General features: G+C 40.2%; 1 protein-coding gene and 1 long non-coding RNA gene across 5 annotated transcripts in view; both read left to right on the forward strand.

Moving 5' to 3' along the window:
• The window catches only part of pvrl2l (PVR cell adhesion molecule related 2 like), a 381,196-nt gene that overhangs the window by 299,507 nt on the left and 54,544 nt on the right, over positions 1–27,145 (forward strand). The gene's annotated exons all lie outside the window — the stretch shown is intronic.
• Positions 1–27,145, forward strand: part of LOC146492779 (uncharacterized) — a 100,000-nt gene that overhangs the window by 42,634 nt on the left and 30,221 nt on the right. Inside the window, exon 3 of the long non-coding RNA XR_014871995.1 lies at positions 1–26,361. This exon is cut by the window's left edge and continues 29,387 nt beyond it. This is a non-coding gene — a long non-coding RNA (uncharacterized LOC146492779). The remainder of the gene's footprint in view (positions 26,362–27,145) is intronic.

The raw sequence follows: 27,145 nt of genomic DNA on the forward strand, positions 1-27,145 counted from the left end.
TTAGAATGAAGGGTAAATTTAACTGGGAAAGAATAAGATAAAATATATAAATTAAAGTTGAAAATAAAATAACTGTACAACAAAATACACAATACACAGTATAGAAATATATAAGAATGTATGAAGAAATATAAATATATATATACACAATAACAGCAGCTGTACAAGTATTAACTGGAAATGAGGAATATAATGTCCAGTGTTGTGCAATTCACATTTGTAAGTGTCTTGTGCAGTGCAAATATGCTTATTTTACATTATTTTGAGTTGCAGCTCTGGAAGGTTTTTAACGGGACAGTTATTATATATATGGTCATGACAATTATGAAGTAAACAACAGAACTGCACTGTTCAAATAACAAGTTAGAATTCACCAGTAGCTTTGTTGCCCAGCATGTCTTTTTACAGTAAATGGCAATGCACTGGGTTGCACGAAACACAGGGAGCCAATTTTCCTTCCTTTTCCAACCAGAAAGTTGTCCTATCAGTAAGGCTTCAGTCATCTGTGCAGTCTTCACCTTCAAAGTAAAAGCTGTGCCTTACTTTCTTAATACTGCAATCAGTGTTTCACAAAGCACAGCTTTTATTTAGAAGCCGAATGGTCTCCATTTCCACTTTGAACTGCACCACTCATAGTTTCACTACCTCTCAGCGAGTCATTGGCTGTGTTTTCAAACAAGTCTGTGTCTACTATACTATGGCTGACCACGGGAACCTGCTACCAACCAAGGTGATAGCACATTCTTTACAACCTCACCTAGTGACTGGCTGCAGCTTCCAGTAACCACTTGTCTGTGAATACAGATTTTTCCCTAGTGACTAGTGTTTGCGAGGGAGATGCTAACCACACTGCACCACTAACGTCTAAGGGAGCCAATCACACAATTAAAAGGTGAGTTACTTTAGAGAGCAGTGACAAACAAGGTGTTTGTGTATTCAGCGTTTGCACTGCAAAAATCCTGATCTAGCACGTGAAGCAGTAAGTAAGGATGTATCAGCCTGCAGATTTACAGATCACCAGCCAAAACCAGTGCTCCTTTTACTGTATACAAGTCAGTGAAATATTTTTGAATTTCATATGAGGACAGAAGGTTTTGTGATGTATTTATTCGTTTACTGCATGGCCGATAACCGCTTAGTAAGGTCAGGAAAAGCAGACGCACTAATCCGGCTTATTGCATCACAGCACCACTGCCTGCAAGGTTTCTTTAAAAGGTATCTTCTAATTTTAAAGTTTTTATCGCATTAGGTTTCATAATACGTTTTCTGGTTGTTCCTGATACTTTGTCTTATATAGTATGCTTTTTATGTTTAGCTTGTTTTCTCTTAGAACCACGTTTTTGTTTCATATCCCCAATGTTTTCTTTAGCTTCCCATATAAAGTCTCAAGACTTTAATTTGGCCCTGTTCAGATATCATCAAGCTGTTAATTGTTCTTTATCGTTCGGCTCCTAAATTGGTACCAAATTCAATCGGGGTCAAGGGGTTAACAAGGCTTGAGAAAAAGCCCACACTTGGAATTTCACACGTTGCCTTTGGAGGGTGAAAACAGGAGGAGCAGAAATGCCGGCACATCCTTTTTTACATTCTGCCCTTTTCTCCTGAAGGCAGTCACTTTCCCCTGTGGGCCACCATAGATGATTCATAATAATTTATGACCTGAAGATTCCATCCAGTGTGCTCAGAGTGTGAAAATGAAATGGTTTCGGAGGAGAGAGTGCACTCTGTTCGGAGCCTAGAGCGCGGGGATGTAACTTTGTTTATGTGATGATATATGGTGATTTAAAAACGAGACAAATGTCAGTGACAGAACACAAATAAACGGTTTTCTTGCCAATATACAAGTCATTTAATTCATAGGTTAACAGAAATCCCCACAGAGGAGAATGACTTCTGTTAAAATCAGGTTGAGATGGTAAAAAAATGTCCTCTGGTAGAAAATGTACTTTCTTACCTGGCTGGATGGCTTTAACAATGTCTTTAAAAAAAGTGACTTTATTCCCTGCAGAAAGGGACTGAGAGGAAGACGGACACAAAGGATACATATATAGGAAAGAGAGATAAAGAGGAACAGCGGAGAAACACGGAGCAGTGTGTACCTGCGTTTGACGGATGTGGGGTGAAAGGCGGAGGGAGTGGGCGGGCGGGCGGCCCCGCGGCCCTGACGCATTGCCTTGTGGGGAATGGCCACTGATGCGTAGCGGGCTGGTTGTCATTCTCAGGGGTCCGGCTCCATTAGAGAAAAGAAAAATAGGCTCGGTGATGGTGTGATGGTGCGTGTATGTATCCAGCATGCGTGTTAGAGAGGCAGAGAGATGTATGTCTGAGAGGATCGGCTTCCATTAGGGAACAACCCGTAAGATGCTGCTGTGGAAATGTATACGCGTGTGGGTGCGTACAGTGGGTCGCATTTATTACCATTAGAAAAACTTGCACATTATATCACTTTGTGTGTGTCCTTGTATCCATATTTATTTAAAGAGACACTGGCGGGCGTGTGTGCTTTGTGAGTGTGTGTGATAGACATCGTCCATTAGGAGCTACAGTAATGTGATCTAGTTTGAGATGATCAAACATCTGTCTTTCATGTCCTGTTTGTTCATTCTGACTTTGCCTCCCTCCCTCCCTCCCTCTCTGCCCTTTATGTCTTCCACTTTCTCTCACTTTGGACTTTAAAGTCGCCTCCCTGCCTTACTCACTTTAATATTACCTTGCTCTCTTTTCTTCTTTCTCTCTGTCTGCCTCTCTTTCACTTGCTCACTTGCTTGCTAACTCTAACACACACACACACACACACAGATCTATATCAGCGACCAGCGTGGAGGGAGCTACTTTTCTTTTTGACAGAGGGCTAATGGGACTTTCTGTCTCGTCAGGACAATTACCCACCTGTTGGATCTCTATTACACACACGCACTTGCATGCACGCACATACCACGCCCAGCCCCCACCTTGTAATAAGACTCCTTTATTATATTGTCACCCTCACAACCTCAACAGTGTATAGTGCCACCAAAGTTTTCGTAGCATATCGTAATCCCGGTACATTCTGTATTCTGTGTCAGTCACTTTAACTGTGTTTATTTTATTTATTTAATGCATTTAAACATTTATTTGTTTAATAAGGGCATTATTACTCTATTATTACTTAATCAACAGTGGTTGCACAGTAAAGCACTCAAATACACAAAGCAAAATTAGTTTCCCAATGTGCAAGTAATAAAGAGCAAATGGAAAAATAAAATTACTAAAATTTATCAACAGGGAAAACATTTACAGCCTGAGGTAACTTCCTCCAGGTCACCTAAAATCACCTGAAGCCCATTCAGTAACCCCTGCTCCTCACCTTCAGACCAGAAGAAGGAATGAGTATGAGACATATTTTTTCATGAGTATAAGTTAGTAAGTAAAATGTTAACATTTAAATCTTAATATAACACACAAAACCTCTGTGTGTCTGTGTATTCGTTCTCGGTCTGTCAACATCTCCTATTACACAGCTCCATGTAACCCCCTTAATGTCCTTATCTATATCAGATGTTATGATGTCATCTTGTTGAATTGCAAACTCCACAGACTGAAATGACCTCTTTTTACTGTTTGTACGCCGGTAATTCCTTATTGCAACATTATACCATTTTAATATGACAAAATTAACATCTACAAAATCTTGTTTATGTCCACAATACTACCTTTATAGTAGAGTATTTGACTAATCAGTTCCATATTTGTTATTATAGATAGATAGATAGATATAAGCTCGGGTCCTCTACCAGGGGCCTGGGAGCTTGAGGGTCCTGCCCAGTATCTTAGCTGTTCCTAGGACTGCGCTCTTCTGGACAGAGATCTCCGATGTTGTTACTGTGATCTGCTGGAGCCACTCGCCTAGCTTAAGAGTCACCGCACCTAGTGCTCCGATTACCACGGGGACCACTGTTACCTTCACCCTCCACATTGTCTCGAGCTCTTCTCTGAACCCTTGGTATTTGTCAAGCTTCTCGTGTTCCTTCTTCCTGATGTTGCTGTCATTGGGAACCGCTACATCGACGTAGTGGTTTACCACCACTATGTGTCATGAATCGCTGTGCGGCAGGCAGGAGTTGGACCCAAAATGCAGGCACAGGCACGAGGTTTAAACACAAAGAACTCAGCTTTATTTGCTGGCAGGAGAAAGTCATACAAAGTAAACTAAACTGGAAACTCACAAACTAAACACACAGGGAGCTCCACACAGCCTGAGGGACGACGCGACACTGACTCAGAGAAACACAGGGTTTAAATACACTGGGAAGTAACGAGGGGAATGAGACACAGAAGGAGGGCACAGCTGGGAGAAATCAGGACTGACGAGACAAGGAAAGCAGGACGCATTCACATAAGACACGGACCTTCAAAGTAAAACAGGAAGTACGACAGAGACGCGAACTTGACACGGTGGAGACAGCAACTAAGAAACACAGAGACAAACCATAAGGTAGAGGACTCTAAGAACTGAAAGATCTTGTTCTTATATATGTATATATATATATATATATATATATATATGTGTGTGCGTGTGTGTTTACCAACAGCTCAAAGAGACCAAAGAATACTGTAGCATGTGCATACACTAGTAAATATTAATGTTCCAGCAGGTAAATCTACAAAAGGACAGAGCACACAACATACCCTTTTGGGTAAGAGCTTTAAGGTTTGCAGTAAATCTCCAGACATTATGCAGCATATATATATTTTATGTACTGGGAAATAAATAACATCACCACAATCCAGCTCTGCCATCAAAGTAGACACCACAGAGAGACAGTTGGGACTTGACTGTAAAGTAAAAGCCCAGTTTCGGTTAAAGTTTTCTAACTAGTTGCTCAATGTGCGGCCAGCGCAGTCAGTAAGGCTAGAAAAGTGTTGCATACATAAATGCAAGTGTGTCACATTGCATGAAGGGCGTGTGTACTGTGTAGTGTTTGAAATGTGTTATCACATTTCTAAGCTGCATTCTGGACTTTGCAAAAAAACTATTTTTGTCACAGGAAATGTCTCTCTCTGCCGAGTCTGTCAGTCGGAGAGTGACCTTGAGACGGAGAGAGAGTGAGAGAGATAGAAGCAATGAGGGGAGAGAGAGGGTGAGTGAGAACTTTAATGCAATTCAGGGTTGATATAGCGAGACTGTCCTCCACTGTGCTACGTAATAGGCTGTAGTGCTTTCCATTTAAATCAAGGTTTCAGTTTATTTGATTGGATTTGGTTTAATTTAGAGGCAGACCACGGGGAAATCACCTCTGTGTCTAGATTGAAGACACATTTACATACACACACACACACACACACACACACACACACACACACACACACACACAGAGACACTGACTAAAATCACATTGCCATATGTTTACAGTCCTCATACTTACAGTTTGAGTGCTTTGTGCTTTTGGTAGTTTCTTAATAATTCTGTTCATACACAACTAATCTGCGTCAGATAATACATTTTGACAAAAATAAAATGTCAAACTGTTTATAACTTATTTTTTCTACTTGCAGGGAAAAAAGAGTACCCAGCAAACAGCCCAAAGAAAAGGAAATATCTCCTAATTGAGCAAATAAGTTAGCTGCAAATGTTCTTTTAAAAAGTGCAGGCAGAGTTTGTGGCAGCGTAATAATCTTTAATGTTTAACAACACAACAGTAAAAGTCGAGCAAAAATAAATTTTGCTGTGGAGGCTGTTTGATTCTATTGTGGGATGATTTTTCATTTCCTTTGTTGTTTGTTTAGTTTTCTTATTTGCACTTAACTCAAAATAACGGCCTTTACACTTCTGATTTTCCAGTTTTACCCGCATATTACATTTTTCTAGGATAGCAGGATGAGAACTTTATTGGAGACATCGTTGATATTACTGCAAGATGTTATGGACTAACAGTCGTTACAGGATGCAGATTAGTATCTATGGTTATGGGGCTATGTAACTTATTGATTAACAGTTTCTCTTTTCCATTTAACTGCCAAGTCGGCGAGTACGTCTTTTGGGAGATGTACACTCATGCTGTCTTACTATTACTCATTTATTTGTGTTTGTAACAAAATAACAGTTTTTAGCAATCTGAAGCTACTAGCAAAACAGAAACCAGGCGTTTATTTTTATTTTTATTTCCTTCCAGCCACTTTTACCAAAGTCAATATGTGTGATAGTAAAATATTGACTGATTCTGTAGAAGTCAAAACTGATTTTTAGCTCCAATATTATGTTTCTCTGGAAACCTTCATACCAGAAGAAAGTCTTGGATGATAAAAAAGTACAAGCTTTTGCAGCAATTTCTAATTTCTGAAGGAGAAATGTTCAATTTATTAAAAATAATTTGTCTCCTGCTATTAGTTATTGGCAAATTGAGGAGGAAACACTCAATAGGTTATGTTTTTAAAAGCATGAGTCATGTAAAGACCTTTTCATTGGGGAGTGACAGAGAGCATTTGAAAGGAGCTGACCCCGTTTAAAAAGCGATTGATGGTATGAATATAAATCACTCTGGTCGCTTTTAAGGCGCCAAGTCTTTGTATGTGTGTTTTTTCAGTTTCTGTTTGCACCATTTTGCAAAACATCTTTTTTTTTGGCTTAAATGGGAAAGCCACATAGAGGCATATGCCAATCACAGTTAAGTTGCACGGGCCGCCTCGGAGCCAAGCCCTGGCAGACGGCTAAAAACTTGACCAATGACCTCAAGCCCAATCAGATGTTTTTGTGAGATGAGGAGATGCTCAATTTGAATGTTAATTACCACACTGGCACTTAGTCAATCAGATACTTTTTATCTTACTAATGAGCTCTCAGCAGTATGATGTTTTTTGCAGGGCCGAGCTGGAAGAGCGCCAGGTGTGATTGTTTCCTGTTTCGCGCTGTAAAGATTATATTTGCTTCTTTCAGGACCTAAAGGAGCCACAACATGGGGAAATATCTCTCTTTCTTCAAGCCAAGCTGTGAAAGTGTTTCTATCATAATTTGTACTAAAAAAAAATCATTATTATTTATTGACAAATGCTTTTGTCCAGGGAAAAGTTCATTCTCCCTCTCACACACAAACACGTCAGGATCAATTTGAGATCTTACTCAAAGACATGATAACATGTGGGCAGGAGCCATAGCTTCAGAGATATCTGCGGCTGTAGGGACTGATAAGAAAACAAAACACTTAATACATGAAAGATGGGGATAAAATTGGAAATAATTCTGACTTGTGAAGCCATCTTGCTGACAAAAAGAAAAAGCCAAATGGAAAGGAAAAAGAATTGAATTTCACAACTGAAATTTGACAGAAACTGAATTCAATCAATGAACAAACAAACGAAATTAAAAGGTTTCTAAAAGCAGAAGGGCAAAATAAATGGAAAAACTCTCTCTTTGTTATGAGGGATTAATTGACAATCAGCTAAAGTAAGAGAAAAGGGGGAAAAATAAAGTGCTGTACTTGATTTAGTTTGATGAAAACGTTCATCATTTAATCTCCAGCCATCTTTTAAGTCTAATGATCGATATTTAATTTTAGTCTCATGGCAGCATTGACTCTCGTTCTTTTTTCTCCTGATGCGTATGTTTGACTTCTAAACCGCACTCGTGTTTATCCAGTTGGTGTTCTGTTCATCGTATTTCAACCCTTCTGTCTTATTTAAGTGATGCTGCTGCTGGGAGGCTCAGGTGTCGCTGTGCCCTCATCCATTTTACCTGTGAAAGCCCGCGCACCTGCAGGATCTTGCAGTCTCAGTGTCCCACTTTCAAGCTCCAACATTCATCATCTCGCTGGCACGTGCTTGTCCTTTGCTATTTATTCTGTTTCTATCATGCATGCTAGTACAGTTCGTGCTATGTGTGCCACCTGAAGTGTGTCAAATGTGACGTGACGTCAGTCTCCTGTGTCTCTGGTTCCTTGTCATCAGTGTCAGATGATCATTCGGGTCATATGTTCACTCGTTTTTTAAATCTGAATTATGGTTTTTGGACATTTATATCACCCATAAGATGACTGTTATTAAATGTTATTAGTCTCATACATATAGTCCGTAGGTGGTCTCCTTCCCTCTGTCGTGAAAAAGTCACCTCGCGTTTAGCAATTTAAGAGGATAAGTAACAGCCAGGTATTTTTTTTTAACAAAGCACCTGATTATCAGCGACTGTGAGCGCCTCTGTGAGCAGATGTTTTGGTAGTTTGCTGGTCTGAAGCATTCAGACGGGTGTTAGCACAATGCTACAATAGTCCCAGGAGAGGAAGTTCCGGCAAATTCACCCCCAAGGTCAAACCATGCAACACTCAAAGGAATTGCAAAACATCCATGACCTCCATGTCAGACTTTGCAGACCTCAGTTAGCATGCTAAATGTACTTCATGACTACTTTGTTTAGAAGGGTTGCCAAGAGAAAGCCTGTATAAAAGAATGTGGAAGTATGTCTTAGGTTTGTAAAGTCGCATCTGAACAAACCACAAGACGTGGAAAAATGTCCTTTGACAGACAAGACCAAAGTCAATGTGTTGACCATGAACTCCTCTGTGTACCGAGGTATTCAAGATTCATGTTTGTGTGACAGCCTTTCATGTATCGGAGCAATGAGCAAAACTACCACAGGATGGCTGAAAAAGAAAAGAATCAAGCCAGCCAAAGGTCAGACCCCAAACTGAAATGCTGCTGTTGCGGGATCTTAAAAGAGCTGTGCATAAACAAACAGCAATACCAGAGGCTGATAGAGTCATGGAGAAAATTACTGCTGCTAAAGGTCGTTCTACAAGCAACTGGATCACAGGGCTGACTTAGTTTCACTTTAGTATAGTTATTAGTGGTCCACCTTGTTAAGCAAAAGTATATAATGGTCATCATGTTTTCAGCACAAGCAGCCAATGTGACTGTCAAACCTCAGCACATGAGTTTAATTTCACCTTTGACATGTTTTTCACTTCCTTTCATTCTGTTTCTTTAAAGATAACCACTCGGTTATGGTTAAAAACACACAGCAGTTTTATTTAAACTACTCCTTTTCACAACTTGAAGCTAATGTTACAAAACTACATCTACATGACCGTTGTTAGTGGTAGCTATTTAAGATATACACCTTTTGAAATTGCCAGAAAGTAGAAGTGGAAGCAACTGTTCAGTTTTTTTATTAGTGTGTAGGTTCTCGTGGCAGTAATTAAAAAAAAAATCGTAAGTATAATTAATAATAATTGACATTTACTGTTCTTTGTTTCAGTGAGAAACAGAACAATACTTTGCATTTTGACTTGTAATTTACTCAGAATGACACGGACTTGCGTAAGAGACTGGCTTGTTCCTTCTGCGCGTCAAAGTATCCTTTGTTCCGATGTATAGTGTGTGAGTGTGTGTGATGGGTAAAACATTTAAAGTGCTTTATGAATTTTTAGGTTTGACTTTCAGTGGTCAGACAGCCTAGAAAAGCACTATATAAATATCAGTTGATTCATTATTGGCATTACTGTTTGTATTCATGTCTTACCTGACGTCAGTGTTGGGGAGTAACAGAATACATGTACCGCCGTTACGTATTTAAAATACAAAATATGAGTAACTGTATTCCGTTACAGTTACCGTTTAAAAAGGTGGTATTTAGAATACAGTTACTTTGTTGAAATAAATGGATTACACTGCGGTACTTCCCTGTTTCATATTGTGGCGGGTCAGGACTGTTTGGGTTTTGTTTGACAGCTACGTTCTGTTGTTCCAGGTGGCAGCGTTGCGGTTGCCATGGTTACAGGGTGACGCTCTCTCTCTGCGTGTTTCCTGGGTGAGAGAGCGCCTGTTGTTGTGCTAAGCTAATAGGCAGAATGCTACAGGTATAGCTCTAAAGAATGTAGCATCATAGGCAGTGTAGTCCGTGCTGCAGGGAGAATGGACTGCCATACACGTTATGTGTCTGTGAGCGAGGGAGGGAGAAAAAGGAAAAGTACGAGCTGTCATCGAGAAAAAATGGGAGCTGGAAGCATGTAAATATAATAATAACCACTGCAGCCAAGAAGAGAGCCTGACGAGCCCAGTTGTAAGTAAGCTATTAAGACTCGACTGTACACCGTGTTCGTGTTTTCCTCCAAAAACAATAAGTTCTGTTGGAGCAGCCTTTCAACGCCTCTCTCTGTCTCTCGCTAGCAAAGTTGACCCAGACAACAAAGTAAAGCTAGTTTTCGGCTACGAGCCGACACAAACCCGACGTATTAGCCAGAGGTCCCTTTACGGAGCCGCGGACCTTCAGTAACAGTAATAAATCACAGCAATAGTACATTCATGTAGTTGTAAACAGCATGATAATATATTAAGTAATCCAAAGTATTCAGAATACGTTACTCTCATTGAGTAACGTAATGGAATAGGTTACAGAATACATTTTGGGGCATGTATTCTGTATTCTGTAATGGAATACATTTTAAAAGTAACCTTCCCAACACTGCCTGACGTCATATTCAGCTTATACCGATACCAGTTATGGAACAGATCAAAAGGTCACTCAAAGACCAAAAATCTAAAAAGCATCAAAAATTAAGACCTTCACCCATAATGCTTTGCTATATGAGAGAACACACTTCCAGTCTTAGTTGACAATAGTGGAAATAAAACCTCGCACCGAGGCATCGCTCAATCAATCAATCAATACCAGAAAACAAACCAACACGTGACTCATGTCAGTGAGTGCTGCTTGTCTTTTTGTTTCCAGAAACTTCTACAACTTTATGAAATCTTTATTGTTTGTTGCTTGTAAACTGTTGAGACCACATATGTTCAACTCAAACACGCAGACATATTAGTGAGAGCAGATGCCACCGCACAGGCTTTTCATTGAGTTAGTCAGCACTGTAAAGGTCACTACAAATTACAAGTGGTCAGCTTGCCTCTGTCTATAGCAAACAGAACAGTTGCACTGACTCTGTCAGCAAGGAATTACACCATTGACCTTTTTGTGTTTATTTGTGTGTGTGAGGGTGTCTGTGTGTGTTTCTGTCAGTCTCTATCTTGTCTCACTCTGCCTTTACCTTTAGGTCACTGGCATTCTGCCCGGGCCTCTCACTCATAGCGATACTGAGATTATTACTATTGGTGCCCAGTGTTATGTATTTCAATCTGAAGTGTGTGCATGTGTTTGTGTGCATCTCTGCTTTGACAAAGGGATTTTTAGCATAAGCAGCAGTATTAAGAGAAATCGTTGCATATGTTTATTTATTATTTACATCATTTCATGTTTAAGTAACTGGCTCGGTGTTTTCGCCTCTCCTTGTCAGAGTCTATTGTCTAACTTACGAGTGCGTGTCTCTTATAATTGTGTAGTGCATGCTAGAGCAGGGCGATATGACCAAAAATATTTATCACGATATACATTTGAAAATTTGCGATAACGATATAATTGACGATATAATTGACACTAGACAAAATACTTTACAACTCCACAACTTTATTAGTGCAAAAAAAACCATTAATGTATTTTCACTTAAACAAGCAGCTGTTTTATGTAAATTAAAGTTATATAAAAATGTAACAGTGCAAATTCCTTGCTGACAGTTTAACCAAAAGGCATTTCCAGTGGAAATTGGCCGACATATCCTCAGCATAACCATGTAGAATATCCACAAAACTTAAAAAGAGGTTATACACACACAATACGGTAACATTATGTTGAAGCACAGTATGTATCACTCCGCCAGGCTCCTGACTACGATAGCCGTAATGCTCCGACCAGTGTTGCCAACTCCTCAGTAAGGAAAATCGCTATTGGTTGTCCTAAAAGTCGCTAGAAGTCGCTAAATGATGTCATCACCTAATTTGCATAATTGGTCATGCTAATGTAATTGTAACCTACGCTGCTGGAGAGAGAAATAACATCGTGGACGAGACATAAAGTGAGCAAAAAACGTCCTAAATGCATTTAGAATTTATTTAGAACTACAAATTAAATTTCTTTTAGCAATTATTGTTTTTTGTAATGTCTTTCACGTCTTTTTTTAGCGACTTTTTTTTAGAAAAAAAGTCGCTAGGGGGTCTGAAAACTCGCTAAATATAGCGACAAAGTCGCTAAGTTGGCAACACTGGCTCTGACAATCCATCAAGCGGTGCGGCTTCGTAGCTTAGCAAAGTCGTACTAAAACATTTGACAGATTTGACAGATTTTTGAGCGCCGTGTACGACATCGAGGTCAGTAAACGCAACCAGAATTCATACATAAGGCCTATTGGATTATAAGGGGCACTGTTGACTTTCAGAAAAATCAAAGGATTGATTTTAAGTGTGCCGTATTTTCCAAAAAACACGGCAATAACAACGGCCCGCTAGCATGCTAGCTACCAAAAATAGTGCTTTGTTGTGTATCTGACGGACAAAAGCTAAACCAGTTCCACACCACTGAAGTTGCAGCATTTTTACAAACCAATTCTGGCTCATCCGTTTCATTCAACGATTTGCTTTCGCCGCCATGCTTTTTCTGATGTGTGCGTATGAAAACAACGGCACTGCGCATGTGCGTTTTACCCATATTCCATCGCGATATTTCATTTTTCTATTGTTGCCCAAAATTACACCAGTATTACCGTGAACGCTATGATATAGCCCAGCCCTAGTGCATGCAATGTACAGTATGTGTGAATGAAGCAGCTGTGTAGCAAATCTCTCTGTGTCAGCCCTGACTGGAGCCAAGGTTGTTGATATGGATCTGTGTGTAAGCACTTCTTATCAGTATTGTAACATTCATGCGTGTGCACACAACCCGCTGTCCAGTTACAGCTGTGGACTAAAAGTCAGCTGCAGCTGAATATCCATCTAAGGTGTTGATGTGAGTTAATTCAAATTAAATGTGTGTATTTACTCTTTTTTTTAACTCTATGCCGCTGAATGCACCTGTGTGTTCTGTATATTTATGAGTTGGATGGATCTATCCAACGGAGAGCAGATCATGTTTACTCAGGTTTGTATTTCAAAGCATGTGTGTGATTGATTTAGAGCAGGAGCGCTGTAATCAGCAAGGGTGTAGCTTTGTAACTCAGCAGTGTTAGTTCTTTCTTTCTTTCTTTTTCCCCCACTTCTCTCATATTTCTTGCTCTTTGTGCCTCTCCCCTTTCCCCACCCATGAATAATACAGTCGACCAAGACTGCCTATGAAATGTGTAATTCTATTAAGCAACAAAAACCAGAGGCATGTTTTTTGTTTTCTTTTTTATTGTGGCTGTTAATCCGCAACTATTCCCAGTAACTTTTCCTCCCAGTGACGTCCATGTCAAGTGTGCTTTGCCCTTCGTTTAAAGTTATTTCTATGAGTGGAAAAAGAGAAATTAGCAGAATGAGGACAAAACACCAATTTCATTAGTGGTGCTGTGACATGTGCACTTGCCCGAGGGCACAAACACATGGCAAATTCATGTTGACATTGCATTACATGTGAAATGCAGAAATAATAACAGCCAGCGACATAAATTCACATATATACAGTATACGAGGCAGATGGTGAGGACGATGAGAATGGCAAAGAGCAGGAGAACATGAAGGAGAAGAGGAGGACGAAGGAGGAAAAGCCATATGGAGGTGTAAAGATGGGGAGTACAAAGGCAGTTCAGCTCCCTTTGACACCTGAGGGTGCACGAGGTGATACTTTACAGTGAGCTGTGGGTCATAGAGATTCTGGGGAATAACAAAGGTCCATGATTTTGGCACATGAATCCCAAAATCCTAAAATTAATCTGGAATTCCTGGCACAGATTTACATTCCTTTTTCAGTTATTCCTCTGGCAGCAGTTTGGCTATCCATACAGCATCATTCATTTATCAAGCTCCTGCTGATGTGCAGACAGGGTACATAGTGAGGAAACAAGAAGGGAGACACGCCAGCGCTGCTGAGCCTCCGTTCTTCCTGCAACATCAATTCTACATCTGCACAGATCTCTCTATAGAGTCTTAAGAAATATATGTGTATCAACTGCAGGGGGACCAAAAGACAAAAGAAGCATAAACCTTCAGTATGCTGTGAACTCTGAATACTTTTCTATCCATATAAGAAAGAGTATTCACCACAGGCACGATTCATAGGATATAATTGGTTTTGGAGCTTCATTTCAACACTGCACAGATATTAAACTAGCAGCTACTAAGTGCTGGGGCCAGTTAAAATGACAGCTGTTAAAACATTTTATGTCTTTAATATACGTAAAATGTATGTTAGCAGGTGTCCTTGTAAATGGAAAATAACAGGCCTCGTCCTCACATCTTATTTTAATGTCAATAAAGACATCTGCCAAAAAATGGATTGCTTTCTTACAGCTGGGGAGAGTTATAATGTGGATGTTTTTCCAGGCCTTTGCACTAAAGAGAGAACTCAGATGGAGACAACGCTTTTGATGTACTAACGGATCTGCGTTTAAGCCCTTACTTGTAGTTATGAGCTTTTGGTAATGACAAAAAGATTGAGGTAGCAGATACAAACAGCAAAAATGGGTTGGCTCCGTAGAATGGCTGTTTTACCTTCGCGATAGGGTGAAGAGCTCAAGTTCAAGGAGCCAGCTGAGGTGTTTTAGACCAGCTGTAACTTTTTTTGCGCCACTGACCGGTTTAATGTCGGACAATATTTACACAGCCCAGCCTTTAACCCTTTAAGACCTACCATAGAACCAAGTCTGCCAGAGCTTATATTATATTTTTACATGCTGTGGAGCCATTTTTGGGAGCATTTCAAGTTGCTATGCATCAATAGAACCATTATAGCCCAAATTTTAATAATATGTCTGCATTAAGTGCATAGTTATTACATAAATTGCAAAAAAGTGCAATAAACTACAAAACAATTGAAAATCGTTTTTGTTTTTTTAACATATATTTCTAGTTAGAGAAATTTAAGAGGTTTATCCCTCAAAACTGTAAATACAAAAAAAGTTGCACAAAATAGTTTCCCACCACAGGAAATTTATTTTAAGTGTCTTCATAGTTTTATTTTTGAAATACACCAATTTTTATATACTGCAGGAAAAACGAAAATAAATATTATAATGCAAATTTGCAAAAAAGCAGCATATGCATCAAAATAAACTATTTCCAGCAGTGCAATATGAGTTCTAAGCATCCCAGAAACGACGCAGAAAGTCATAAAGTCAAACATAACTTTTAAAATCACCAGTCTAGGCTCATGAGGCCCTAATGGTAAAAAACTACATTTCTGCGAAAATGACGTCACTTTCGGTTTCGGGCAAGTAATGGCGGATGTGCGAAAGTTCGCGCTGACGTCTATTCCAATGTAGGAAGTGTTATGAACAGCTGATCGGATCGGCAAAGCGTGTTTCTGGAATATTATGTTTTTGTTGCTGCAAGCGCTTTTTATGCAGTTTTTGCAAAGCTATATGTGGAAGGAAACTGTGACTGAGGACAAGCTGATGGCATAAGATGTAAGTACAACTCCTCCGGTTTCATATGCAAAAAAAATTATTGCGCTAGCTTACTGGTTGCAGAGCTACCGGGATTTAAAAATAGTTACGCAAAACAGAGCGTGCCCGCTCCAACCGGTTTTAAAGGGTTAAGGTGTTGCGGATAAATACAACAAAATAAAATGATATGACCAAGACAAAAACGGTGGTATTTTGTAAATATAATAATAATAAGTGCAAATTCACTGTGTAATTGTGTAACTTTATTAGCAGCGTCCTCCTGAAATGCGCCAACAACACTGAGAGTAACATCCTCCTCTCTGCCCCTTAATGCTCTCTGGTTGCTACGGTAACGCGTAAATATTTCTTTCAAAATAAGACAACCAACTACAACACGGGAAAGACCCAGGGAAAGTTGAGGATAAAATCCCTAAAATACATAAATTTCACACCCGAGACTCAACTCTGGCGGTCCGGTACCAAACGACTGCTTTAGACTGCTAATCAGGATGGGTCCTTCCCAAGCAAGTCCAGCTCCCGAGATCTGGTCTGCAGCTACCTCTGGATCTGTCAGAGAGAATAAGAACAGGACATCTGGATAACCCTGTTTAGCTGCTGCCGTGGTGACCAAGCTTTAGAGCAGCAGAAGATGGATAAATAGACGGAAGGATAAACGATCAAGTCTTTTTAACCCCTTTGTCAAAAAGGAAAATATTGTCGCCTTCGACTCAATACTGACATTAAAAAATATGTGGGATGCTCGCCATATTGTCTCTCTGTCTGAGGTGATAACAATGGCAAACAGGTGTGCTGAGAGACTGTGAGGCAGCAGGATTTGAACACACTGAAAGACACTGGCCTAGAAAGGAAGCTGCAGGAGAGGGCATCTGTCATCCACAGAGACGTCACTGCAGCCCGCGGTCACGGCGCGGCGTCGTTTTATCTGCATAACGTGACAAAGACGAACAAGATATGGGTTCGGGCGCTGCAGCTTCTTATCGCGTATCTTTACATGTTTGTGCCCCTTAAAATTTTTACCGTTTGGCGGAAGCATTTATCCACTTTACGGGGCTCGGACTGTGTGGGTTGTTAGTATGTGCAGCCAGAGTGGGGATGGGAAACCGATCCTTGGCAGTGTTAAAGCCCCAATTACTATTCATTTCATCTCCTTCTCCTCTCATCCTCTCTGTTCTTTTTTTTCAGCTTTGCCTCTTTCATCTGCACTTCTCTCATCAACTCCTGGTTCATCACCTCGCTTCCTCCACCTCTCGTCCTTTCACCTCCCCTCTCCTTCTTTATTCTTCCTCCTTCTTTTATCTCTTATCTACTCTAACTTCACTGTTCTTTCTCCTGAATTTCTCCTCTCTTCTTCTTCTTACTTTGTCTTTTCCTCTTCTCCTTTCCAACCTAATTGCTGCTCCTTTACTAACCCCCCACACCACCCACTCCAGATCCCCCCACCCCTGACTATAAATCCAAAAACTGAATCTGTTATAGTCCATATACAACTTCGAACGATTACCAAATCTCCAGATATGTATTTTCTGCTATTCAACTTTAACCTTTGCTGCTTCCACATTACCAATACACCAGATGACCACACACACATATTGCTGCTCAATAGCTAAATACAACATATCATTGAATTTCAGCCATAGTAAGCTGTTCAGTAGGCAGGTCCACAGGGAGACTGAAATCCTCTCTGTTTGATGTCGGATGCTTTCACCTGCCCCACCTCTCCGCCTCGCACTCCTCCTCGTCCTGCCTTCATCCTTCAGCCCTCCCTCTGCAACAACTTATACTACGAGGCTTTGTCAGCAAATACACACATTCGCCTCCCACTCAATATCTTCCCCTCCTTTGTGGGCATTTGACACTTTGTACCATCAAGGTATTAAACTTCTGAGCTTTTTTTGAGTCCTTTAAACCGGGATCACACAAGCAAAGAACAAAAATCCAAACGCACACAGAAATACGCACATACAAATGAAATAACACCCACATGCTTGCACAGAGCACATTTGTGACACAGAGATCCATTCGTCTAAAAACGCACATGTAGTTTTCAGTGTTTTTCCTCTTGCTGAAAGCTCTGTTTTCTGGCGACCTCAACCTCTCACAATGAGTTGAGAGAAATTGCTTCAGATGTAATTGAGGTAGAAAGCAGCATGTGTCTGTGTGAGCTATGCTGAATTGATTCTATGATCAAATGGAAACTATAAAAAAACGATTTAGTTTTCTGAAATAAAAACTAAAGATAAAAAATGTCAAATTATTTATATAAAATATACAAAAATGTCTGTTTTCTCTCTTTGGACAAAGAATTTAAAGTAGTCCAGAATACAGCCACATGTATTTGCACATGTACACGCACAAACAGGGGTTTACTAGTTACAGCGTGTGTTTGTTACAGAGTTACCGGGAGCGACTCAGATGTCTACGTGACCGGCCTTGAATACGTTATATGAACAGAAATATTGAATTCAGGTGTTTTCAGTCCCATTGCCACAAATATATAATAAAAATCAAGAACATACCCATGCTCTCTGCTCTTACGATCACTTGGGATTGAATGGGTCGTTCTAAAGATTTCACTGAATCTTAGCAACAAGTCAGTTTCTGAAATATGTGATATTACTGCAAAGTGAAACCACAACTCAGCCTCGCTTGGCGGTCGCTGCACTGAGAGCTTCTTGAGTTCTTCAGTCAGTCTTTGGTATTTCTCCAAGTTCTCGTGTTCCTTGATCCTCATGTTTATATCACTCGGTATGGCTACATCTATCGCTACAGCGACCAACACGTCCGGTTGGTTAGCCATCATCTTTGTCTGCCTGTATCTGCAAGTCCCACAGGATCTTAGCTCGGTCATTCTCCACCACCCTAGGAGGCATCCCCCATATTAACCTCTGGACTTCTAGTCCATACTCGGCACAGATGTTTCTGTATACTATGCCGGCCACTTGATTACGGTGTCCTATGTATGCCCTGCCTGCTAGCATCTTGCACCCTGCTGTTATGTGCTGGATTGTCTCTGGGGCATCTTTACACAGCCTGCACCTGGTGTCTTGCCTGGTGTGATAGACCCCAGCCTCTATGGATCTTGTGCTGAGAGCTTGTTCCTGTGCTGCCATGATTAGTGCCTCTGTGTTGTCTTTCAGTCCAGGATGTCAACCACTTCCTCTATATCTGCCGGTGGTACGTACCATGCAGGGGCCTGTTCTTCCATGATGGTTTTTCATCTTGCTCCTCCTTTTTCTCAGGTTTCTGCTGCCTGAGGTATTCACTAAGCACGCTGATAAAGGATTATATTATGACCAGCTATCTAACAGCGTGTTGGTCTCCACTGGTGTATATGCATGCATGCATGCATGCATAGACAGACAGGCAAATAAAAGATTCAACAACAAATTAAAAGAGCAGCCAATTAAAAGAAATGAAAGTACAAATTAATAGTGTAACTTTGGAATTGGAGCCATCTTGGTCTGTCTATTGTCTATTTCTATAATAATTTAAAAAAAAAAAAACAAACAGCAGAAACAAACAAAGTGGAATTTGGATATTTTTTTTATTATTACTTTTACTGCCAAGTAGAACTAGAATGCAGCAGATTGTGTCTTGAAAAAAAAACACTTTTCCTGGCAGAATGGGAAGTCAAATAATTCATGCAAATGTTGCAATCAACAGTTCATATGCTGCACACATAACACACCAACCATCTGTCGGGCTGAAAGCTCGTGTTGAATTTAAATGCGGCGCGCGGCGCGGCACTAAGCAGGCCGTTTGTAGGTAACTTTAAAAAGAAAAATCACAGCACTGTCGGACAGAAGTGCAGTTCATGTCAGAGACGCTTGAAACTCACCTGACAGATTTTATTTGTCATTAAACTGCAAATCAAGTACCAAATGTTCTTTTATTGAATGACAGCCTTTTCAGTGTAGTCCCTCACCTTCTGGCTAATGCATGCTGGGTGAAGCTTCTCTTTGAATCACTGAGATGATAAATGAAAAATGAAGCACAGGTTGGGTCGTCGGTAACAATGTCATTACGATGCATCAGATTAGATGAATGTACTCTGGGAGATGTGATTTATTGGTCTTTTTGCAGACTGTTAAAGAAGAACATTTTAGACCACTGTCACAGCTGTAAGGTTTTACATAGCAGCTAGCCTAAAGACCCAAAACGTGGTGAAGGAGCTTGCCGGGCTCTCTTCAAAGCTTCTTTAAAGCTAAATTATACACTCACTGGACACTTTATTAGGCACTTTCTACTTGGTCGGGATCCCTTTTTCCTTTAGAACTGCCTTAATCGTTCATGGCATTGAGTCAGCTAGGTGCTGGAAACATTCCTCAGAGATTTTAGGCCATACTGACATGATAGCAGCAAATAGTTACTGGAGATTTGTCAGCTGCACATTTATGATGCAAATCTGCCACATCCCAAAGGTGCTCTGTTGGACTGAATACTAGTGTTAAGGTTCAAATATTGAGGAGGGGTAGAGGAGGTAATCTACTTCCATAATAACAACAATGGTCCGGCCGGGTGGAGTCAAACGATGATTTTAATGACACGCGTGGGAAGACCGCCACTGTACGCAGACAGCGCCGATCCCCAACTTACAGAGCATAAGCAGGTGTTTTATACCTTTCAGGGCTTAAATTTACTACGCCCCTTGACGTCACTCAGATACAGGTCATACATAGGTTTCAAAACCACAATGACTTAACACAGTTTAAAAATAACATTGTCTCCGTCTCCACAACAGATGCTTCCTGTCAACAGTCTGACTTTCACTTCCCGTCTGGAAAACCAAACTATTCCTCTTTTACAGAGACAATTTTAGAGTTACAAGCAAACATGATTAACCTCTCACCTATAAATGAGATAAAGTCTACTGTGTGTGTCAGCATGAACTGCACTCAGTTTCACCTTGTAACCTTTTCCACCAGACAGAAGGCCAGCACATACACATTTCAGATTATAACAAGCATTCAAAAGCATTTAAGATTATAGATTCAACTCAACAGTTTAGAGTGGTTATAACTGCACCTGTAATAAAGGCTAATTGGGTACCAATATGTTTAAACATCTGAATACAATATCAATACTGCAGATTGTATTATTAATGCAATGGTAATGATGATGATTATTAACAATAGCAGTAAAATAATTTCTAATCCCCCACACTAGCGATCTCCAGAGTCACTAGCATTCAGAGGTTCGACATTATTATCTTAAACTTTGATGACAATCAAACAAGTGATTATTTTTCTGCATCTGAAGCATCTGAAAGTTTCATTCGGCTTCATTAGGATTTATAGCCTGTGAAAAAAGGAGAAACAAAAGCCAATTAAGTGAAGAACTACTGGAAGTTTTTATGTTGTATGTATCCCAGTGCATTGTCTCTTTGAGGACATTAAAAACTACCTTTCCCACCATGCCTGCTGCTTTTCTGTCCAAGGTGAGACTGTATGTATAAGATGGATGTAGCCACTGTTATGTCTCACTTTGGGTCGTTTGGGTTTTTGAAACCTTTTTGGCCTTCATGAGCAAAAACCTGAAAAACAACAAGTAGCAACTTAACTAAAATATGCTCTGCTTTATCATATATATTATTCTGGAGCAGACCATAATTTACAACATAATTCCATATTGAATTAGCTGTGAAACTAGTTTTTGGACTTGTTCATGAACTGTTTTAACTCAGGATCTTTGATTAAGCGAACAGGAGGAGGAGGAGCTTCATCCTGTAGTTGCGTAGTTAAGACAAGCAGAGAATACCTTCTTATTCCATCCAGTGGGGAAAATGTATGTTTATTTGTTAATTCATATTTGGTGTTTGCTTTTAATACTCTAAGTTGTTTTATTAGGTATGTTGTATTCTTGTACAGCACTTTGGTCAACGCTCTTGTTGTAATTAAATGTGCTATATAAATAATTAAACTATTAAACTATTTAATATTAGTCCTGTGAGATTTATATTTGTCGCACTAAGACGTCTCCTTTACATTTTTCTCATACAGCTTCATTTATTTGATTCATACATAATTCCTGCATGAGAAAAATGTGAAACTGTCATGAGTAAATAATCTCTATACATAAATGAAACATTTCGTTTCTCCAGCTTTTTCTTTATGGCCATCGCTCTTCTCCAAATAGAAAAAGTTAATGTGACGGTCAAACGACAGTAAACGCCAGGATGAGGAAAAAATGCATTCATCATATTCTTCAAAAGGCAAAGGAATACAAACAAAACCTGTGTAGGCAAACAGACTGCCAATCTCTTCAGTGGCAATATAGTTGTTTTACAGTAATTATACAAATATTAGCGTTGTAATGATTTATTGATGTCAAAGTGCTACAAGTAAAAGGTTTAAAAATTCAGGAGAGGATCTGAAAGATCTCTTCTCATGAATCAAACATTTTGCCGGCAGGAAAACAAAACTGCCTGTTGTCGACACGAGGGGTAACTATGACAGATGGTTGTATTTGTGTACCTGAAGTAATTGCGAGTGCACCGTTGTGGATGGGTTTATATGCGTATACCATATGTTTGTGTGGTGGGAATGTGGTATGTGGTGCACCTCGGGTGCTGTACGGTCTGACGGGGGAAGAAAACATTATCCTGCAAAAGAAACATGGAAAGTGATGGGTGATGTTTCCGTGTGACACTTTAACTTGTGTTTTGATTTTGTTTTGTTTCACTTTGTTTTGTTTTTGTTGTTGTTGTTTTGCGCTATGGCCATTGGCAGCGGTACCTGCTTGAAATGCAGCTGCTCCCTGTGAAGCCTGAGGTCCCCATCTGTCTTTCTGTCTGTGCGCCTGTGTGTGTTTGTGTGTGTGAGATCCGCTTCAGCATACCAGCTAACATAGATGTGTGTGTGTGTGCATTAAAGAGGCAGAGATCTCATACCTGCTTTGCTATATGTTTCTCTTGCAGTCTCAAACATCCGTGCTGCTAGCTGACAAGTGTGTACCTGCACAGTACACGTTTTCACTGCATTTTATATTGTTGATTTTTCCAAGGATTCTCTGTTTTGTCTCTGCTTGTCTGCAGTGTACCCTCCTGTTTCTCCGTGCATGTCATTTCGTGTTATCGCACCCGGCGCCTACAGAGACCACAGGTGAAGACAGTTTGACAGGCTTTCCAGAAAACAGCCAGCTCTTGGGGGCTTGTCAATGCAGCACCCTGGATTCCTTCTCATTAATTTATTTGTTTGAATAATCAGCCCGTGCATATCGGCTGTTTTTCTTCGCTGTTCATAAAACTACCTCTTAATCAGCGCACATAGGTATGAACGACAGTATATACGTCGCCTGTTTTCACGCAGATTCAGTCGTGATTACAGCCTGTGCAAGCTGGCAGTTTGAACAGCTTTCACCCTAAAGGTAGCGCAGTGAAACTTGTGCCCACACACCTGCATACTAACCTGAACTCACATATACACACACGTAAATACACACAGCTACATTTGCCCCAACAGCTGCATACAAACGCCAGCTGGAAAGTAAATGTCACAGGAATTAAAGGAAAACAGCCGAGTCCTCTGTAGTGCATTAGCTCTTTATCACTCTCAATCTCTCTAACTTTTTCTACCACTTAAAAAAACAATCCAGGCAGTTTTTTAACCGCTTATACATTTCAGTATTCCTGGGGTGGCTGGCCTATCCTAGCTGTCTCAGAGCAAAAGCAATAATGCACCCTGAACCGGTCACCAGTCTACTGGGTTAGCATAACAAACCAGACGATCATTCACACCTATGACCAGTTTAGAGTCACCGATTAACCTAACATGCATGACTTTGGGAGGAAGCCAGAGTACCTGGTGAGATCCCACACAGACACACAAGCACCACACAGAGAGGCCCCAGCTGGCCTGCAGGTTTGAACTCAGAACCTTGTTGCTGTGAAGTGATGGTGCTAACGACGGCACCATTGTGCCACCTAAGTAACCTTGCTTTCTCTCTGTGTGTGCCTCCTTCTCTCTTTGACACTCATAGATATTCACACACACACAATGCTAACCTTCGTGGACGGCTTCTGTCAGCAAGGTGACAAGGTGACCAGAGGATAAGTCAGCATACATTAGTGCAATTGACACCATCCTTTTATTATGTTAATAAGCCCCCCTGATTAGCATGAGGAAGATGCAGTGTGCACGTGTCCCCTTCTGTGTCAGCTGAACCTCTCCACTAATGCAGACCTGCTGGTCTTCATACAGATGAACCTGTAGATGCTTCTGCTTCGATTTCTGGTTGTATTTTTATCATTATCACCTCTACATTTGGGCTCGGGGTATGTTTACCTTCTGCTTTGTTTTGTTCATTGCGCGTGTAAACAAACCGGTCGCTCGTCAATGCAAATACATTATTAAACATATGCAGATCGGGCAAGCGGTGACTCTGGCGTATTGGTATTGGTTTGATCCAGCTGCGGTTCGTTTCGCATTAAAGGTGATAAAGGCTGCTCTGGAAACATCCATACATCATTGTCAAATGAGCTGTGAGCTGTTGATATAATTATTGTAAACATAAAAGACCCTGACAGAGAAAATTGGGCACTTCTGTCTTATCAGTGTGTGCGCTCCTGAAAATTGGAGCCACATTTCCTATATACCTCTTTGCTATTGGCAACATATGGTTGGAAAACGCAGTCAATGAGGTTGCTGATCTTGTCAGTGGAGGTCTTGTTTGTGCATTGCAATAGCACTAATGTCTCAGCGGAAGTGGTAATGATTTATTGATGTTAAAATGCTATACTTAGCAGCTCTAACTGGTGTAATACGGCATCATTAAGGTTGCGGTTGTAAATCCCTGTTATGTTATTTATTTCACCGTGGGCTCACTGTGAAGCATGTTCACATAACAACCTACCGATCAATTTTAAAATATTTTCTTTTTTTTTATTAAACATACTGGAAACGTGTTTTCAGAGATGTGTGCTGTTCAGCATACCTGTGAGTGAGCAGTGCTGTGTCAATATAAAAAGGTAATTTCTTTAGTAGTAACTGGAATACATTGAGAGTACCTACACTGAAAAAAATAGCGAATATAAATGTTGCAAGATTGAATTAGTCATATGCACTGGTTTGAAATGATCTTTTTCAGTTCCAGGAAGTCCTGGTAAAACTACTGCAACTCATTATATTTTGGTCTCGACCAAACTTCCATTTATCGTCTTCAGATGGTCCAAAATGCAGCTGCTCATCTGCTTACCGGCACCAAACGGAGAGAGCATATAACCCCAGTTTTAGCTTCTCTGCCTTGGCTTCCTGTCTCCTACAGCAGCGGTCCCCAACCCCCGGGCCTCGGACCGGTACCGGTCCGTGAGTCGTTTGGTACCGGGCTGCGAGAGTTGAGGCTCAGGTGTGAAATGTATAGTTTTCAGGGTATTTATCGGTTTTCTGCGTTATTTTGTTATCGTTTTTATCGTTTACTCGGTTTTTCTTGGTCTTTTCACGTGTGTTATGAATAAATTTTCTTTTTTTCGGTACCGGTACTAGTTTTATTTTGTTGTATTTATCCGCGACACCTTAAAGGCCGGTCCATGAAAATATTGTCGGGCATAAACTGGTCCGTGGCGCAAAAAAGGTTGGGGACCGCTGTCCTACAGGATCCAATTCAGACTTTTACTTTTTGTTTTTAAGTCACAGAATGCCAAAGCCTCTTCTTACCTGTCTGAGCTCCTTTCTGTTTAAACTTCAGAAAAAACAATGAGGTCCAGTTCAAAATTGTTGCTATCCATCCCTCAGACTAAACTCAAATCTCACGGCGATAGAGCCGTGTCTGTGGCAGCTCCCAGACTTTGGAATAGTCTTGGCCTAAATATTAGATCTGCACAAACACTTGATGAATTTAAATCGCTTCTAAAGACACATTTTTATGCCCTGGCTTTTAACTCATTATGACCCAAGCATTATGGTCTTATTTTATAGTCTTACTTGATGTTTTAATTCTGTGATTGTTCTTTTATTTTTATTATTGTACTATTGTTTTACATTGTTTTGGTTTTAATGGCATTTTTTATATTGTTAAGCACTTTGTGCAGTATGGGCTCTTAGGAATTGTGCTATATAAATAAAATTGACCTTGACCTTTGACCTTAACTTGAGGCATCTATGCAACATGCAGGAACTCAAAATTTGTACTCGACTCTTTCTCTCTTGGAGTCTTTCTAGGGTTGCTTCAAGAACAAAGTGATTGGGTATGGATCAGAAGTTAGCGTGGGGGATCAGCTTCTTAGGGATACCTTTAGAAAAACCTGTAAACTATACAAATAGATGTCAAACCATGTTGTATTTGATGCATAGTTGTTAAAACTCATCATTAAGGATTCAGGAGACGTCCCGTGATTGCCCAGACTTGGGTGCAAACTTTTAACAAAAACAAAAATACAAATTCTGAAGGCACAGAGTTAGTGTTGCAGTTACTGTGTGTCACTGTGGTGAACCGATTTCCTTATGCAGAAAAAAGGGGGATGTGGCAGTATGCTGATTGCAAATACCTTGCTGGCATATCAGTTTAAAATGTTTCTGATTGACTTATATATGCACAGTGCTGAGAAGAAAACAGTCAGTGCAAATGTTTCATTAATCCAGCTGTGGTTTTGTATTCGTCCTCATTCTATAAGCAAGGTAAGCACATTTCCAGACACACATTAGTGAATGAGCCGCAGTATCCTGTTTATGTCCCCCTGTTTCAATTTGTATAAGGAGTGTGAGGAGATGTGGGAGTAGTTTCCATACTTCCATACTGCCAAAATGTTAATTTTCTCTTGTAGTCTGCAGTTGCCCATTAATATTGTTATTTCTTGCATCTCTGGGAAGTTCTAGGTTTGCAGTAGCAGAGCTTAGCTTTAATATTATGCATCACTGTATTATGGGTCTCTAAGTTCACTCTTTTTTATATCCCTTTACGATTACACCATGTTAGCATTACATTATGTGCTAGCATGCTTAAGCATTGCTTTCAAAGTGATTGCGTTATTGACAGTGTTGGGGAGTAACGGAATACATGTACCGCCTAGGGGTGGGTTTTTATAATCGATTTATCGATTAAAATCGATTCTGGCTTGGATTACGTAAAATCGATTCATTAAAATCCTGAATCGATTTTTTAATATAAATTTATTTTGCCCGAAATGCCAGAATCTCAGGTGAAATCTCACAAAACTTCAACAACCACCAAACAGCTAAAACAGTAAATGAGAGCAGGAACACGGATTCTGCACAAAGACTTAAACACACAGCGCAGCCCGCGGATCAGAATCAGATGTCAAATTTCTCACAGTCGGGGCTGAAAGCCGACAGCCCGCTGATTCTGATCTGTCGGCGGGTCCGCGCTTTGTGTTCACGCCCTTTATGCGCTGATTGTAAAGCTGTTAGTTTGATGTCTCTCCAAACAATATTGACCGAACCAGCAGCAAAAGAAGATCCAAACTACACCTCACATAAACATCGTCATGTATTCACTCTGACTTTTACTGTTTTGCTTCTACCATGATGCACAGCTCTCTCTCTCTCTCTCTCTCTCTCCCCCCTCTCTCTCTGTATGGTTTTCTGCATTATTCGCTTGCTTGTTACGCACAAGTCTACCGTTGTTTACAGCGCTATCGGCCGACTTTTTTTTCTTTCCGTTTTATATACTTCCGAAAAGAAAACCTAATTTCTGCAATTCTTCAATGCTGAACAAATTTAACCTTTTTAAAATTATGCAAAATGCAAAATGCTTAGCCATGTCTCTAATAAAACAGCTGTAACTTCAGAGGTAATGTTCAT

The sequence above is a fragment of the Neolamprologus multifasciatus genome, chromosome 22, assembly GCF_963576455.1.
Source record: "Neolamprologus multifasciatus chromosome 22, fNeoMul1.2, whole genome shotgun sequence".
In the NCBI taxonomy this organism is placed as follows: domain Eukaryota; kingdom Metazoa; phylum Chordata; class Actinopteri; order Cichliformes; family Cichlidae; genus Neolamprologus; species Neolamprologus multifasciatus.